Source organism: Mustela nigripes, chromosome 12, assembly GCF_022355385.1.
Source record: "Mustela nigripes isolate SB6536 chromosome 12, MUSNIG.SB6536, whole genome shotgun sequence".
Lineage (NCBI taxonomy): Eukaryota > Metazoa > Chordata > Mammalia > Carnivora > Mustelidae > Mustela > Mustela nigripes.
The window spans coordinates 87,386,384-87,398,923 of record NC_081568.1 but is presented as its reverse complement, the minus strand read 5'-3'; the positions used below and the strand labels follow the sequence as shown (position 1 = coordinate 87,398,923).

At 38.3% G+C, this 12,540-nt stretch overlaps 1 protein-coding gene across 2 annotated transcripts in view; it reads right to left on the bottom strand.

Moving 5' to 3' along the window:
* Positions 1 to 12,540, bottom strand: part of RAB3C (RAB3C, member RAS oncogene family) — a 291,590-nt gene that overhangs the window by 214,216 nt on the left and 64,834 nt on the right. The gene's annotated exons all lie outside the window — the stretch shown is intronic.

The window sequence follows — 12,540 nt, the reverse complement described above, 5'->3', positions numbered from 1 at the left end:
ATATAGTTACACATCAGGGATATAGTTTAAAAAATAAGAACTGCAATTCTGTATTATCTAGATTTTAAGGTGATAAATACAAAATTTGTCTCTGATAACATTTCCACATTTCGACCATAACTTTTTTTCTGTTGCAAATGCATAATTACATAACTTTACTTTGAAATTTGGCAGATCCTTAAGAGATATTTGGCTAACTTAGAATTATTATCACATTTAGCATAGCCCAGGAAGTCCAAAATCACCAAAAAGGGAAAGATATTGAAAAGAAATGTGTCTTTGCCATAGATGTTGAGAACAAATCACTTCTGTTGTTTAGCATTTTTTTTTCTCAAGTTATATCTGAGCCAAGGCTTTAAAAAAAAAATTTTTTTTTAAGATTTATTTGAGAGAGACAGCAAGAAAATGCTTGTGTGTGAGTGGGGGGAGGGGCAGAGGGAGAGGGAGGGAGAGGATCTCAAGCATACTCTGTGCTGAGCACAGAGCCGCACAGGAGGCTCGATCAAATGACTCTGAGATCATGACCTGAGCCGAAACAAAAAATCATGGGGGAGGGTGTTTGGGAGAAGGGAGTGGGATTATGGACATTGGGGAGGGTATGTGCTTTGGTGAGTGCTGTGAAGTGTGTAAACCTGGTGATTCACAGACCTGTACCCCTGGGGATAAAAATATATGTTTATAAAAAATTAAAAATTAAAAAAAAAATCAGACACTTAAACACTGAGCCACCCAGGTGCCCTTAAAAATAACTTTAATCCATCCTTTGGAAATGTGCTTATTTAAAAAAGGGTACACAGGCTTGGAATAGAGGGCTTTATCACTCCCAAAGAACCCTGAATAGGCATCAAGGGCTGTCTGGGTAACTAAAATCATATATTAATTGTTTGGATATGCGTGTGGTGGTAGTGCTGGTGGGGGAGGGGATGCTGATAGGTGCCATCAGATTCTAAAAAGGTTTCATGACTCCCTACCAGAAAGATAACCCAGTCCTGAGAATAGAGGAGAAAGATGATCCATAGACATGTGCGTTAAGGGAAAATACACATGCAGATGGTATAAATGGCTGTGTGTTGCCTCACCTCAAGATTTTCATAACAAAAGAGGATGAGAACAAAATGAGATTATAATTGCCAGCAATCTCCAAATCATCCTGTATAAGAAGTGTTGGTTGGATGGAAAGAAATATGAAGAGATCACCTTTGATGAGAAGAGAAGAATGAGTTTTTGGTTGACTCAAAATTGGTCTTGCTCGTATGAATGCATCAAGCAGGGATCACACAGGATTCATTCATTTGAACCTCTTAACTCTATGGAGTTGATATTACTAGAGCCATTCTATAGATGAGAAAATCAAAGCACAGAGAGGACTAGAAACTTTCTCAAGATCAATTTTAAAACTAGTTATCAGTTGAACTAGCAGATGACTGCAGGCATTCTGACTCCCAAGGCAACACACCTAGACATCTAGGTCTTCCTGCCTTCAGTGACACCCTGCTGACCTTGGAAACTGGATTTATACAATCACTGTATCAATGGCTGAGGGAGCTGGCTGAGAAGCAGGCTGAGTGTAAGTTAAGCCCACCACTTTGTCCTGACTCCCCTCCATGTTCTTGCAGCCTCTGAGTGTGGTTCACTGTGACTTGAGATCTTTGAACATAGGGATTTACTCTATTTCTGTCGAGGGGAACTGATACCATATGTGACCACCTGTGGGATGAGAATTTAATTTTAACAAGAAAGACACATTTGAATGCCATCAGTTTCTGGAGCCTATAGCTTAAAAAAATCCTACACATCTACTGAGACGTAGAATGTAAAAAAAAAAATTCTAGGGGAAGATTTCACGGGAGACTATGGGAGACTAGAAAGAATCTTAAATAAAGAATTAGAAGCCTCTGATTCTGGTCTTGGTTTTGATATTAGCACAGATGTCTTCCACCTCTCAGTCACAGTGTTCACATTTATAAAGCCAGTTAAATACCCTGGGGTCTTTAAAATTGAATGATCCTATGATTTGATCCTGATTATGCCTCGTGACTATATACTTCATGCTGACTGAGAAGATATGATTTTGTAGACTTGGATGATCTTCTCCATACAGGGTACTAGGCTGTGGGATTCATTAAAACTATTACCTGAAGTTTAATAATAATTTTGTGGAACACTCAAGTACCAAATACATTTACAGTCATTCTGAGGTTAACTAGAATTTCAGACTGATATTAAAATCTAATTTAAAACTAGATTCTTAATTTGTCTTCCAGGATGCTAACCTCCCACCCCCATATACAAGCTGCAAATAAATTCTAGAAAGTGTGGACCGTTTCTTTGCAAGCTAATTTCTCCCTTTATCTCTGAGGTTCAGGTCAATTTGCTCCACTTAATGTTCTAATCACTTTTCTCTAAAAAGGAAAGGAAAGAACATGACTTAGCACAGACAGGCTCTTAAGGTAGGCAATTGCAATAAAAAAATTAATGAAACCGTCTGTGCCACTGGGATAGAATACTCATTTCAGGATGTGCATAGGTGAGCTCTGTTTTGTACTGGCAGCATCGACAGGGGGCTAGTTCTACTCAAGCCAGTGTTGCTCCACAGTCTACATCTATGTTACAAGAATCAAAATTGTTTCCTATGGACTCTGAAAAACAATCTGAGGGGTTTGAAGTGGTGGGGGGGGTGGGAGGTTGGGGTACCAGTTGGTGGGTATTATAGAGGGCACGGATTGCATGGAGCACTGGGTGTGGTAAAAAAATAATGAATACTGTTATGCTGAAAATAAATAAATTTAATAAAAAAAAATAGTTTCTGGTAGAAGTTTCAGATGATTTGAGCCCGATGGGAGGTGGAGACTGATAATTAGAAATCAATATAATATATTTAGGACAATATCACTATAAAGCTGGTGTCAAAAGACTATCTTAGGAGTTAAAGCAAGTTAATATAAATAAATTTCAAATTTGCCACCAATAAGTTGCTACTGGCATTATTTAAGGTGGATATTCTTTTTTATGCTATTTATTCTTCTTAGAAACTTTTGGTAAAATGGAACAATATACCTCTAGGCGGGGGGCTCTACGGAGGTTAAATTATACAATACATATAAAATTCTTAGTTACTTTTAAATTCTCAATATACAATACCCATTTCATCTGTTAAAAATTTTGTTTGGTTCCATGAAAGAGGCACACAAAAGCAACTGCTTAACCAAACGAGTACATATTCCTTATGTAACAGAAAGCTGGGATTGGCAGCCAAGGGCTGTTGTAAAAACTCCAGGATGCCAGGGTCCCAGATTTTTCCATCTTTTCATTTGGCCTTTGTCCCAGTGCTTCCAAAGATGGCTCTGACACCTCCAAGCCTCACAACTACATTCCAGAAACAGAGTAAGAAGAAATGCCGAAGAGCATTACACAGCTGAGTCTGTCCTTTTATTTCTTTAAGTCAGGAAAACCTCAGGACAACAGAAGCCTGCCTGGAAGACTCCAGGTCATGCCCTTCTTGCTAGAACACAGTCACATGGATCCACATGGCTATAAAGGAAGCTGTGAAATCAAATTTTATAACTGGGCATACTGCTACACTCAATAAAATCTGCCACCACTGTTCGGGCCATCAACAGTATATAAAAACCAATCCAGTTGTCCTCGGTTAATATTATACCATGACTCTGTAGGCAGCGAGGAGGGGTGAACAGATACTGGGAAGGCAACCAGGAACATCTGACATAGCTATTTCCACCTTGTGTTTATACACGATTGATACATTACATCTCAAAAAGCACCAAATAATTTTGTTTTCCAAGAGGCATGGCAACTGGTTGTCTCCTTAGGACAAAATGCCCATAGATTCAGAAGTAACAAAAGAATTCTTTGGCTCTGGTCTGATGTCCCACACACATCACTCTTCAGTGATACTTACACGTCTCCATTCCATTCTGCTGTACCACTTTCCCTGAATCATCTCCATTATCCTATGAGTCATCTCCCACATAAGCAGCTTCACATTCATCATCTGTCTTCTGAGAAGTCATAGTTTCTTCCCGCTCCTACCTCAGCTGAGTTCTTCAGCTGATTCCCTCCCAAATGGCAGCCAAGTGGATTACTAGTAGCCCCTAACTCTAGTTCTAGGTCTATGGCCAGCTCTGGTCAATGCAGTAGGGTACTCTAAAGTCTTGGCTGTGCAGACCAGCATCATCTGGGGGCTTGTTAGAAATGCAGTTTCTCGTGTCTCCCCTGGATCTGTGGAATAAGAATCTCTGGGAAAAGGGCCCAGGAATCACTTTTTTCCCCCCTCCAGCTTAATTGTGATAAAATTAGTTTCAATATAAGAATCTTGGGCTTTAACAACTCTTTATGACGCTGATTCATGCTTAAGTTTGAGAAACATAGTCTTTGTCTGCTAGGGGTTTTCAGCATATCTCTGGCTTAAACATAGAGCAGAAGTAGAGACACTCACACTGGGGCTACCCACGCATACAGAGTAATAGCTTATTCACCCTCTCTGTCAACTACCACTTATGAGCAGAAAATGCTTTAAATATTTTTGATTTCACTGTAATCGGATAGTGCATCGCTGGCTTGGGGAAATATGAACATTCCAAATGTAATAAAATACAATCAACTATACTGGACTGTGCTGATTTCCTGAGGGACAGTGAATGTCATCTTATACAATCCCTAACCAAGTAAACAGAGCTGCCTACTTTTTGTTTCACACTCTCACACGGGTCTGTTGGAACCTGCCAGAAGCAATGAATTAAAATATAATACAGTCTATCATCTATTCGTAAAAATCTATTGCTGCAAACCCAGAGAAGTTTTCAATGCAAGGCAATAAAAAAGATTCTTTGTGTCCTTCAGAAATTTAGTGCAGGGATAGCCCTCAGTGGAACATGCACATTTCTCATGAACTCCTTTAAGAATTTCTAGAAGTGTAGTTTTCCATGACTTCATAGGGTTTCAGAGGACATAAACTTATCAAAGGTTCTTATTCCCAAATATGTGAAATAGAAACAAACATCCTTTGTTTATTCATTCACTGATTTTAAGATCCATTAATGGAAAGCCTATAGTATGCGGGGAACTATGTTGATAGCACGAAGATAGAAAATGAATAATATGGAGTTTGAATAACCTCACGGAAAAGCAATCCCAGGGCTCACATTGAGAAGATGATTTTTTTCAGAATGAGAGTCCACAGAAGGAATGAATCAAGTAACAGCAATGAAATGAGTGCACATAGATTCAAGACATTTAATTGATCTGTTATTACACTGTTTGAACCACTGGTGCTATTTGAACCACTGGTACTATTCTTTGCAGTTCATAAGCATGTTTTGTTGCCTGGTAGGGCCCAGGGGTTTAGTGTAATCTAATACAGACAAGCTCATAGCTGCTAATTCCTCAATAGCACAGCTTAAAAGAAATAACCAGAAAAGAACTATTGCAACTGAAAGGAGTTACTAACAAATTTGTATGCATAATTTTCCTTAGATCATACTCCCATGTCTTCTGCAAAACAATAATGGCCACCAGGTATCATTTACCTCTTTTCTAACTCTTGATGTAGTATTCCCCCCTCGCCCCACCAACAGGAATATCCATTACCTGCCTTGCAGGACTAAATAGTATATAATGTTTTTTGTGTTAAATTTTACATGAAAATTCTCTCATAGAAATATATGTACTTCCCTAACTTGCTTTTGGTTCACTCACTCATTCATTTGTTAATTTAATAACTATTTATTTTAAAATATTTGCTCAGGTCCAGGGGATTCAATGGTGAATAGGGAAGATGTGGCCTCTACCCTAATGGAACTTAATTACCAATTACTGAAGTAAATAAACAAATGAAAATAATACTATAATGGTAAATTTTATGTGATGTGTATTTTATCACAAGAAAACAAGTGGACAAAATGATACTATAGTAAGAATAAATACCCAAAAGGGAATTAAGCAAAATTAGAGAATAGAGAACAACACGGGAAAGGGAAGTGGATTATTTTAGATACAGTGGTAAAACCAGTCCTCTTGGAAGACGTGATATTTTAGCTAATGACATTATGGGAACAAGTGAGATTAGGGAGGTGACATGAGCAACTGTATAAAGGGAGGGTATAATCTATGCTAAAATCAAGGAAAAAGAGTATTCCAAAGACTGCAGGCATCACATTCAAAAGTCCTGAGGTAGGAATGGTCTTGGAATAAATGAGAGATAGAAAGACTTCAAGTGTGGCTAGATACAAAGTCAGAGAAGAATAAGAAATGAGCTGGGAGGGGATGCAAGAGGCCAGCTCCTGCAAGGACTCCAAGGCAAGAGTGAGGGGCCCTTGAGTGTGATGGAAAGCTAAGGAACATTTTGTAAGAGGAGAGGAATGTGATTTGATATTTTGTTTTTTTTTTTTAATTAAATTTCTTATTTTGAAACAATTATAGATTCACAAGCAGTTGTGAGAAATAATACAGAGGTGCCTGGAAGGCGTAGTTGGTTAAGTGGCTGACTCTAGGTTTCAGTTCAGGTCATGATCTCAGGATGGTGAAATGGAGCTCCATGTCAGAGTCTGCTTAAGACTCTCTCTACCTCAGGTCGCCTGGGTGGGTCAGTGTGTTAAAGTCTCTGCCTTCAGCTCAGGTCCTGATCCCAGGGTCCTGGGATCGAGCTCCACATCTGGCTCTCTGCTCAGCAGGGAGCCTGCTTCCCTTCCTCTCTCTCTGCCTGCCTCTCTGCCTACCTGTGATCTCTGTCTGTCAAATGAATAAATAAAATCTTAAAAAAAAAAAAAAAAACTTTCTCCCCCTCTTCACCCTTAATCAATCTTTAAAAAGAAAAGAAAATATAGAAAGAGCTTGTGTACCTTTTCTCAGCATCTCCCATCTTACAAAACTGTAGTATAATTTCATAACCATTGATACAGTCAAGTTAAAGAACATTTGTATCACCTCAAGGATGCTTCATGTTGCCCTTTTATAGCCGCATCTGCTTCCGACCCCCTCCTCTGTCCCTAACCCTTAGCAACCACTAATTTGTTCTCCATTTCCATAACTTTGTTATCTCAAGATTATATAAATGGAATTGTGTACTATATGACTTTTAGAGATGGACTTTTTCACTCAGTATAAATCCCTGGAGAGTCATCTAAATTGTTGAATGTATCAATAGTACATTCCTTTTTATTGCTGAGTAGTATTCCATGGGATAGATGAACCACAGTTTAACTATTACCCCTGAAGGACATCAGGGTGGTTTCCAATTTGGGGCAATCAAGAATCATGGCACTGTGAACATTTCTGTACAGTTTTCTGTGTAAACGTAAGTTTTCATTCTTTTGGGATAAACTCTCAGGAATAGTATTGCTGGGTGATATGTTTAAATCTTTTTTTAAAGATTTTATTTATTTATTTGACAGAAAGGGAGAGAGAGAAAGAGAGCGAGCCTCAACCAGGAGGAGCGACAGGCAAAGGAAGGAGAAGCATGCTCCCCCCCAGGCAGGGAGCCTAACTCAGGGCTTGATCCTAGGACCCTGGGATTGTGACCTGAGCCAAAGGCAGAAGCTTAACAGACTGAGCCATGCAGACACTGCTTGTTTAATTATATAAGAAACTAGCAAACAGTTTTCCAGAATGGCTGTACCATTTCACATTTACATCATCACAGAATGAGAGGTGTAGCTGCTCTGCAACCTTGTCAGCACTTGGCATTGTCAACTTTTTATTGTTCCTGTTCATTTTTTAAATTCTTTTTGAATTTTAGCTTTCTAATAGATGTGTAGGGGTATCCCTAATGACTGATGATGTTAAGCATCTATTCATATATTTATCAGTCATCTGAATATCTTCTCAGATAAAGAAAGAGATTTTATCCAAACCTCTCTGTAAAATGTGCTTACAAGGCAGAATACCTGCCAAAGATTGGTCTGCTAATACTATTCCTTTGATCTAAACTAATACTAATTTTATAACCCACATTCCCAACTGAGTTCGAGCTAGGCACTAGTCAATAATACCTTATCTTCACATATACACTGTCTACAAATGTAAAATAAATTAAAAAAATTAAAGCAATCATCTGAATATCCTAATTTAATAAAATGTGCTTTCTTTTTAACTTGAAGAAGAAAATTCAGCCAAAGAATGTCTGGATTCTGAACCCTGCATACTTTGCATGTTTAGACATAACTTTAATAAGTGTCTATTAAGTAAATACAGTAAAACACTCCAGTGTTAACTAGAAAAATACAGAAGTACTAGTTGGATAATTCAGCAAGAACAAACAGAAATAGCTCTTCCTTTAATGTCGAGCAATTCTGTGCTTATTTGCTCTATCCCGTTTTCCATTATGTAGACATACACAGATTCTTTCTTTGTGGCAGTGTTTCCTCAAGGAAAGATTGTGCCATAGTGGTTGCATCATTTTTAAATCAACCTTATTGGATTAAAATTTACATCCATTAAAATATATCCATTTTTTGCATGTAGTCCACTGAGTTTTGACAAACACACACTTGCGTAACCACTGCCACAATCCAGAAATAAAGCATATTTATCCATATTTACCTTCTCCAAAAAGTTGCCTTGAGCTCCTGTGAAGTCAGTTTCCTCCTGCCCCTCACCCAGGCAACAATCCGATTTCTACCACTATCAGCTTAGTTTTTGCTTGCTCTAGGATTTTGGATGAATGGATTCATGCAGTATGCTCCCTTCTGTATCTGGCATTCATTCTTTGCTATGCATAAGGTTTCTGAGATTCATCCACATATTGGATTTGAATCTCAGCTCCTCTTTATGAGCTCTATGACATTTAGACGAATTACTCAGACTCTGTTTTCCTGGCTGAGAAATGATCCTATGTGTACCTCTCCACTGGGCTTTTTCTAAGAACTAACCACAAGGTGCCGGCTTGGTGCTCAGTAATTGCATCAATATGGATATAACTAATATTTATATCACTGTATATTTTTCCTTTACCCCCTACTCCTGCTAAAGGAATAAGAGAATAATTCTGAAGATGCTACAAGACTTATGAAATCAACACCAAGAAAATGTTACAGTTCTAAGTTTTGTTATCGAATAAAAATGCTCCCTTAAATTTCTGCCTTCTTTTTCCCTGTCTCCTCCTGAATAAACTGGCAGCAGACAGTACTGCTATCTCTGTCCTCGGCTCCATTCTGCCCCTGTCAGAGTCCAGACACTTCCAGGAAAAAGGGCTTAATGTTCTTTTTCTCTGATCCAGACAACAAGAATATGAGAACAGGACCAAAGGCCTCAAGAGGCCTTTCTCATAAAGGGTCAATGTAGAAGACTGAACGTGAAAGTCCTTTCCTTCTTCTAAAAAGGATCTCCTCATTCCTTATCTGCGTCCATCAAATGGGGGACTGGGATGTAGGAGAGGAAGAGCAACAGGACCAGGTAAATATTTCCTCCCTCATCGTTGACCTCTATAAAATCTCTACCTGTGAATACTGGAAAATGACTGACAGTGTAGCTTCTGTTTGCTTTCACCACTGTTCATCCCATTTTGCATGTGTTCTCTTACTCTTCTGTCCATCCCTTCCTCTGCTGTGCATCTATGATATTAGAATATGAAGACCCATTCAGAGGAAGGAGTGACAGGAAGTATGGTTTGGGGCCTATATTTCCAACAATTAGGAACTCTTAACAATAGGGTTAGTGATGTAGTTAATTACCATTGCTTCAACATTCTAAAAGACTTACCAGAGAACCCTGCCTGCTCAAGCATGGCCACCTATGAGGACACTCAGTTCACCAAATGAAAGATGGATCTCACGTGTTTGATCAAAGTTGGATCTGTCTCATCTAGGGCTTTTCCAGTCAATCAACTATAGTTTCTATAGATTTTTAGCACTTGAATTAATTGAGTGGCTTATTCAGGGATATGACAAATATAAAAAAAAAAAAGTGTGCATAAAGAATGGTTTTGAGGAGCCAGTGTTTGGCCCTAGGAAATTATAATTCTGTTGGGGTTTTTTGTTTGTTTGTTTCGGTGGGTCTTTTTTTTTTTTTTTTGCTATGGATGAAAAAATACATGTCTAATTAAGATGGATATGTGTACTAGAAATAACATGGTTGGGGAAAAAAGTAAGATACATATACATAATTTCAGATGAGATTTTGATGCATTAATTTATAATTCTTGAACTCATTTATTGCACTGGGTATAATGATACTTGCTGTAGGTAGCAAAATTCTAATGAAAAACCCTTAAGACAGGACTACAAGAATAGTTTCTATTCTTTCACATGCTAATAAATATCCTATTGTTTATTTTATGGGACAAATGAAATATTCACAATTAAGACTTCAGTGGGACCTTGATTGGAGATGAATTGTAAAAGGATATGAACATTATCATGTTTTAATTTTGATAGTCCATATTAATCGAGTTTCTCTGAACACTTCTTTGTGTCAGAGGTCACTTGTGTTCCTCTACATTCCCCAATTCCATGGATCCATTCTAGATGGGTGCTATGTCTCACCCTTATCAATGGAAAGTGAGGGAAATAAGTCCTATCCATGGTAGGTAAGATTGTGTGTGCCTCCTCCATGCTCTCTTTTCCTTATGGTTAAAAACAAAAAAATCCACGATAATGGACACAGTAAGATAAATGAAGCCTGGGTCTTGCGCTTCAAGGCCACACAGAAGAGCTACCCAACCTGCTTCAGACCATGATGTGAGAAAGAAATAATACAAGAAAAATGTTTTGTGTTGTCACTAAGGTTTTAGGGTTTGTGTATAATATTATAATTAATTATTCTGACTAATGTAGTCTTCCTCCCATGTCAGATTCATGCAACAATATGAAGTTCATATTCACATATCCAACTCCAGGAAACCATAGACAGATATCTTTGTAAACCCATTTATATACTCATTTTATTGTTGCTTCTGCATGGGATAGGGTGAGTGTGGGTAGGAGAAGGGATAAATGTAGTCTCAGGGAGGATATAATCTCTTACTTTTCAAATCCCAGGCAAGGCATAATGATTAGAATTTCCATGATGGACTGCCAAGATTTCACGGGTTTAGAAAACCTTCTAATGTTTCACGTTTATCAACCCTGCATAAATAGGGACAGAATATTAAATTTTTTGTTTGTTTCCTTTTTTGGTTTTGTTTTTGCACCCCAACTCATATTAAGAAATTAAGGCAAGAGGTAACAGTCATGAGGCCAGTGGCCAGTGAATTGGAACCAATTTTCAGCTACTTGAGAAATAATTAATTTTATTATTTCTTTCAAAGTCTAATATTGGCACATTTTAAAAGGATTTTTTTGTCTTTAAAAAAGCCAGCTGGAGAAATAAAGCTTGATTCTGCCAGACGAAATAGTAGACTAATTATTCTCCACTATGAACACCCATGGTGTAACTAAATGTTCCTGCCTACTATAGACTCTGGAGGGATAAACTATCTGTTATCTAGAAAAAAAAATCATGTCATCCCCCTCATTGGCAAACATAAGTGTTACAAGAATAGATAATTGCTTCTTTTTCTCTGGGACTAAAGGAAGAAAAAGATTACATAAAGACTGCAAGGGATTATTCACCCAAAGTTTCCAGGGAGTTTACTATGGGACAGGCATAAACTTTTACATGGGACCAAAGAAAATGCAGTGAAGACATTATCTCTTCCAAAGGAAAAGATTAATTTCAATTTAGCATATTTATTCATTTGAAATAAAAGTATATCATGTGGAAAGATAACTTAGATAACATATATATGTATAGACATACATACACATTTTTTTTTTAAGATTTTATTTATTTATTTGACAGGCAGAGATCACAAGTAGGCAGAGAGGCAGGCAGAGAGAGAGGAGGAAGCAGGCTCCCTGCTGAGCAGAGAGCCCGATGCGGGGCTCGATCCCAGGACCCTGGGATCATGACCTGAGCCGAAGGCAGAGGCTTTAACCCGCTGAGCCACCCAGGCGCCCCCATACATACGCATTTAGATGTACACAGACATACATGTGCATGTCAAATAGCAATACTGAGAATTATTTTCCTATGTGATTAACTCACTCTAGAGGAAAAGGTCTTTGCCTAATGTGGTAGACTGCAGAAACAGCCACTAGTTCTCAGACCTACCTGTCTGCCTGTCCCTTTTATGATGTGACTTTGCAGCTTCTCCCATCAAAAGGTGACAGCTATTTCTCTACCTCTTTGAATGGGAATCGGCCCTTTGACTTGCTTTGGCCAAGAGATACGACTGACAATACGCCAGTTCTGGATCTAGGTCTCATGATACCTTGCTTCCTTCCTCTCTCAAAACTTTGCAGGTAACACGTAAACAAACTCAGGCTAGTCTGTGGATGATGACATGCGTATGACCCAGTAGCCTCACTGTCCCACTGCCCAGCCAATAGTTACATAACTCTCAGAAATAGAGCCACACTGCATGAGAAAATCTGATCAAGACAGGAAGGGCTGCCCAGCTAAGTGCATTTCAAACTGTTGACCTACATAATAACAGGTTAAATAATCTGCTATTTTAAGGCACTAACTTTAGCATGGTTTGTTAGG